Below are 7055 nucleotides of genomic sequence, written 5' to 3'. Positions count from 1 at the left end.
GTATTTCACTTGACTGGACATGACTTATTGAATCCACTAGGTTGTGCTGAATCTGTTCTAATTTTAGAATGGATTGTTTGTCCACCTTTTTATATTCTAGAAATTCTCTCATTTTCAGAGACCACTTCATACAGTGTTCCACATACAGCCGAGGTATCACATGGTAAGATTGGAGCTGTTCACTTATCTGTGTCATTTACAGTGCCTTGCAAAAGTATTCACCCCTCTTGGCATTTTTCATGTTTTGTTGCCTCACAACCTGGAAATAAAATGGATTGTTTGAAGGTTTGCATCATTTCATTTACAGAACATGCCTACAACTTTGAAGATGTGATTTTTTTTATTGTGAAGCAAACAACAAATAGGACAAAATAACAGAAAACTTCAGCATGCATAACTATTCAACACCCTAAAGTCAGTACTTTGTAGAGCCACCTTTTGTGGCAATTACAGCTGCAAGTCGCTTTGAATAAGTCTCTGTGAGCTTGCCACATCTTGCCACTGGGATTTTTGCCCATTCCTCAAGGCAAACTGCTCCAGCTCCTTCATGTTGGATGGTTTGCGCTTGTGAACAGCAATCTTCAAGTCTGACCACAGATTCTCAAATGGATTGAGGTCTGGGCTTTGACTAGGCCATTTCAACACATTTAAATGTTTCCCCTTAAACCACTCGAGTCTTGCTTTAGCAGTATGCTTTGGGTCATTGTCCTGCTGGAAGGTGGAACCTCTGTCCCAGTCTCAAATCACAGGCAGACTGAAACAGGTTTTGCTCAAGAATATCCCTGTATTTAGTACCATCCATCTTTCCCTCGACTCGGATCAGTTTCCCAGTCCCTGCTGCTGCAAAACATCCCCACAGCATGATGCTGCCACCACCATGTTTCACTGTGGGGATGGTGTTCCTGGGGTGATGGGATGTGTTGGGTTTGCACCAGACATAGTGTTTTCCTTGGTGGCCGAAAAGTTCAATTTAATCTCATCTGACCAGAGCACCTTCCTCCATACATTTGGGGAGATGCCAACATGTCTTTTTGGCAAACTCAAAACATGCCTTCTTATTTTTAACACTAAGTAATGACTTTTTTCTGGCCACTCTTCCATAAAGCCCAGCTCTATGGAGTGTAAGGCTTATTGTGATCCCATGCACAGATACACCAGTCTCTGCTGGTTACCTTTCAGTCTCAGGGTTACCTTTGGTCTCTGTGCTGCCTCTCTGATTAATGCTCTCCTTGCCCGGTCTGTGAGTTTTGGAGGGCAGTCCTCTCTTGGCAGGTTTGTTGTGGTACCATGTTCTTTCCATTTGAAGATGATGGATTTGATGGTGCTCCAGGGGATCATCAAACATTTGGATATTTTTTTATAACCCAACCCTGACTTGTACTTCTCAACAACTTTGTCCCTGACTTGTTTGGAGAGCTCCTTGGCCTTCATGGTGTGATGCCTCTTGCTTAGTGGTGTTGCAGATACTGACGTCAGACACAGAGCCTGTGCCCATCTCAGGCATCATCGGGCACCAAAGCCTTATTAGGATATATTTTTTATAAATATTTTAGATGCATTTTTTATATATTTTCAGATAGAATTTGTTAATGTTAATGAATTTGTTTTATTAATGTAGCTTGTTGTCTTTCTTTTCTTTTCCTTTAATCAGCCAATCATGTGGCAGCAGCACAATACTTAATATCATGCAGATACAGGTCAAGAGTTTCAGTTAATGATTAGATCAAACATCAGAATAGGGAAAATTGTGATTTCTGTGACTTTGTAATCTGGTAAAGATCTTGTAAAGATATAGTATTGACTGATGACTCTACAACCGTGGTGAGCAGAAACTCATCTCCGTATGCACAAAATATGGAACCTTGAGGTGGATGAGCTACAACAGCAGTAGACCACATCAGTCCCAACTAGATGGGCTAGAAAGTGAGTCTTTGGGTAAGACTTTGCCTTAAATAGTCTTAGATTCCTGTTGTTGGCTGACAGGAGTGGAACCTGATGTGATCTTCTGCTGTTGTAGCTCATCCACTTCAAGGTCTGATGTGTTGTGCATTCTCAGATGCTTTCACAGTTTGAGTTTTTCTAGACTTCCATTCAGCTTAAACCAGTCTGGTCATTCTCCTCTGATCTCTTCCATCAGCAAGGTGTTCAGCCTGCAGACCCTAAGCTAAAGGATGGGGTTTTTTCGCTTGTTTTTTGAACCATTCTCTTTAAACTATAGATATCGTAGTGTGTGAAAATACCAGGAGATCAGCAGATCTGTATCTGCACGACTGGATGCATTGTGCTGCTGCTACACGATTACTTGATTAGATAACTGCATAAATGAGCAGGTGTACTGGTGTTCCTATTAAAGTGGATGTTGATTGCAAGTAATGTTTCTCTCACAAGACATTAAATGTTTCCCCACATTTTCTCCACATTGCTCAAGCTCTCCACAGGTAAGTATGAATATATTTTGTTATATTTCAATGAACACTGTATATAAATCTCTCTTTTTCTCTTCTTTAACAGGTCTGCAGTTTAGATCCAGAATTTTCATCCCCTCATCCCTCTATGTAGCTGATCTGTAAATAGTTCTGAGTCTGTAAATAGTTTGATCTTTTAGTGTAAGTGCATATAGAACTGCACTTTGCTTCAGTTACTTTAGAAACAACAATTCCAATAAGCCTTTGTCACCACAGTGCATCGAGTTGATTCAGTTCCTTTAGAATCTCAAACAGAAATGTACAGAATAGGCTCAATAACTCTAGTCTAATTTCTATTCTGCTATTAACTTTCCTTTTCTTTTCTAGATTTTTAACCGAGGGGGTTCCCTAAATAAAACAATGCAAAAGAAGAAAAATACAGTGTTTCCCATGTGTAATTTAAATGAGTTTTACTTTAAACGTAAATTAATGTAAGAACGGCCGAAATGGCCGGGTGATCCTATCGTCTAGCCGGATGTCTTTAAATGGTACTCATGGTCACGTACACATTGGCTTGGTATTGTTATAGGTGTTATCACCCTAATGGTTGGGTGATACTAAATGGTAATCATGATCATGTATACCCTTTGTACAGTGACGGTCCTTGAGACCTTGTGTCTATAGTTTCCATAGAATTTGGTTACTATTTGGCTCCATGGGTCAGCCCTATTCTACAGTCCAATCTGATGCCGGCAGTTAAAGTTTCACGTGCAACCAAAATCCATAATTTTACATTGTATACTCGTTTCAATGCACTGGAAAAATCATAGTGGGAGCTTAAAGGACATATATTTTTATAGTATTTTTAGAAGGCAGCTTCTAGAGCTTGCACTTTAAGTGTTCTTCATACAACAAAACAAGTTGTTAAACAGTATGATACAATGACAGCACAAACCTCTGAGCAATTATTAATCACAATGTGCACAATTAGCCAGCACATTAATGTTAATTTTAATATAATAGCAAGATAATACCTGGCTTAACTGGTTAAAGATTACGTTTGGCTTTTCTATTGTAAGTACCTTTAATATGAATATGTATACACATTGCATTACATGTGACTTTACTCTGTAATTCACTGAGTGTATAACTGTATGGTTCATTTCTGCTATGTTTGTATTTGGAGGTTGTTTGTCAGCTCCTGCTGCAAGTTATTCTTACTCATCAGTCTCTACATCTCAGTGCAAACACAAAGTCATATGATGATGCCTTTATCCAACACAGCTTACATCATCATCATGCCATCATCAGCAGTTCAAGGTTAAAGGCCTTAATCAATGAGCCAACAGTTGTATTTGGGCAATACCAGGATTTCCCAGGGGTGTAACTGCTAAGTAAACATTACCCCTTGCTTAGACAATCACATGCTCCAGTGTTGAATTGAATTCAGATCTATTGACAACTAATAAGGATAATTTTAACTAATAAGTTATTTTGTGCTAATAACAGAATTAAAAGCTGTAATGTACAAAGAACTACCAAACAGCATTGGTGGTGAAAATATTATTATTTTTTGATGACAAAACAAGCTGGTTTGAAAGAGCACAAAATATTATTTTTTCTTTCCTTTAAGCTGGGGGTCTTGGACGGGCAACATTTGGTGCCCAAATGGAGTGCTACAGGCATTTCAGCTACGAGTAGAATCCTGTAAAGAACGATGTGATACTGCTGCTAACAACATAAGGTGACTAATATCTCCTAATTTCTGTAACTGTAGACTGTAGGCGGAAGGCTGTATAAATAATATCTTATAACTGTGTTTAGAATTTGTTAATAGTCCTCTGGACCTATGTTTATAAACTGTGATTATTGCTTATACATTTTTTAAGAGGTCTTAAAGGTATAATGCAGAGCGCTTTCTTAAATAAAAAACAACAACAACCTTACAGGTTCTCATGCACTGGAGGGGTACAGTTGACCGGCAGTGGCATGTCCTGGGGAGAATGGGGTGGATGGAGTGAAAAATGTGTTGGAACAGGGATTTGTGGAATCCAAACCAAAGTAGAGTCACCACAGGGTCCAGGAGACAACACCGCTCTTAATGACGTCAAATTTTACTGCTGTTAGTAAGGTACGTTTAATAAGGTTTGCACCATGAGACATAAAATGATTTTCCTTACAATTGTTTTTAGAAAAGTCGAATTTCTAAATGCAAAGTACATTTTTTGCCATTGTTTTTAAGAATAAAAAAGGCATTTAATTTTTTTTTTAATAATTAAAAAAATGTAACTACTCATAATTAATGGTGTAGCTTCATATAAAAAATAAAGAAGAAATGCTTTGCTATGTCATGTACATTCATTATCAAACCAGTCAAAGCAGAGTTAAAGATTAAAGGCATTAAGTAAATATATGACTCACAATTTATAAATATAATGCAGCTCTTTCCAAGCAACAAACTTGAGTCAGTGTCTAAAATATATACATTATACCATTATTAACTGTAAAATATGTAGAAGTAATTTACACCAATCAGGCACAACATTATGAGCAGTGACAGGTGAAGTGATAGATAGATAGATAGATAGATAGATAGATAGATAGATAGATAGATAGATAGATAGATAGATAGATAGATAGATAGATAACACTGATGATCTCCTCATCATGGCACCTGTTAAGGCTAGTTCACACTACAAGACTTTAACCGTCGGCAGATCGCTTTGCTGTTCAGACTACTTCACTGTATGTCTTTTTGTCCTTGTGGTGTTCACACTACGCGATGCTTCGTAAATGATCCACAAGAGGGGGTAGCACACCACCCGATCTGACAACAACTCTCAACTCTGTTGACTTGCTCTCTCATTGGCTGGAGGTCGTAGCTACAATTGACACCACGTGATGTCGAGTCGGCCGACCGTCCCAGATATTTAACATGCCGGATATCTGAATCTGGACACCTCTTTGATGTGTCGGGCTTAAAATCCTGTAGTGTAAACTAGGCTTTAGTGGGTGGGATATATTAGGCAGCAAGTGAATATTTTGTCCTCAAAGTCCATGTGTTAGAAGCAGTGGGCAAGCATAAGGATTTGAGGGCCAAGTTGTGATGGCTAGACGTCTGGATCAGAGCATCTCCAAAACTACAGCTCTTGTGGGGTGTTCCCATTCTGCAGTGGTCAGTATCTATTAAAAGTATCCTTTAAGTCTTGTAAGTATTCTTTAAGTCCTGAAACTTACAGGACTTAAAGGATCTGCTGCTAACATCTTCGTGCCAGATACCACAGCACACTTTCAGGGATCAAGTGGAGTCCATGCCTTAACGGGTCAGGGCTGTTTGGGCAGCAAAAGGGTGGACCAACACAATATTAGGCAGGTGGTCATAATGTTATGGATGATCAACGCATGTACAAGTAACGTATTAGTGAGACCTCAGTGTCCTGGCAGTGCAGAATAGAGTTCAGTAGGTTTATATTTGCAGTCACTCACTTACAATATCCACTCACTGGCCACTTTGTTACAGCTAATTTAGCAGTTAATGGACCATATAAGAGTATTAGTATTGTACAGTGCAGTGCAGTGTATAAAGAACGTTTTTAATATTCTGCAATACCTTTACATGAATGTCCTCAGAAAACATGAACTTGGGACTCATATATTTGTTTTTGTGTGTTACAGAGATAATGAAGAGGACAACTCAAACTACGATTACGACTATTTTCTTTCTCATGATCTCACTCTATCAGGTTTATGATGAACAATTCTTATTCATTGTTTTAAATAGATAACACAGGGGAAATCACACCTCCAAGTGCAGGTGTTGTTCCTGCACTTCATCACATAAGGATCATTTGCTTGTGTATAATTATACTAGTTTGGATCCAAATCTTTCAGTGCTTATCTCTGGCAGACAAAAATGAGTACACACAATGGATACAGATTTGTCTTCATGAATATAATCATGACCTGCAATATATATGTCTCTTATGATTAAAGAAATTGAAAGGAATTGAAATGATTTCGTCAAGAAATTCCAAAAATTAAAAAAAAATTTCAAAAGAAAACAATAAAATTTTGTTGGGAATTTATCTTTAATCTAAAATTATGCAAATTTTAGTTTGTTTGTGATTTTCTGTAATATTTAATTGAGTTTAAAACCTTGAAACTGAAATATCCGTAATTCAGGTTTGGAAAAATCAGTAGCTTGGGCACCTGGGAGAAGTGCAACGATGTTTGACAAAGAGATTCTTAATATAAATCTCCTTCTACACAAAACACTCACCTCAAGAGAAAACGAACATGTTAGCATAATATTTTTATTACATTTGACTTTAGATAACTGGAGTCATCATACACACTCTCTCTCTCTCTCTCTCTTGTTCATACACATATACACACGCACAAACAAATTTTTACATACAGTAATTTTATATTTATTTATTTGTTTGTAGTTCAGATAAATTATGCCTGTCAATCCCAGGGCACCATGTACACATACACACACTCTTTCAGAACTAGAGCAATGCCTATTCTTTATAGCAAAAACAAAAGATCAGGACTTGCTGTTCTAATACTATCTGAGGGACTATATACACTGATCAGCCATAACATAATGAGCAGTGACAGGTGAAGTGAATAACCCTGATGATCTCC

The sequence above is a fragment of the Hemibagrus wyckioides genome, linkage group LG18 (genome assembly GCF_019097595.1).
Source record: "Hemibagrus wyckioides isolate EC202008001 linkage group LG18, SWU_Hwy_1.0, whole genome shotgun sequence".
NCBI classification, from domain to species: Eukaryota; Metazoa; Chordata; class Actinopteri; order Siluriformes; family Bagridae; genus Hemibagrus; species Hemibagrus wyckioides.
This window is presented reverse-complemented; position numbering follows the sequence as displayed.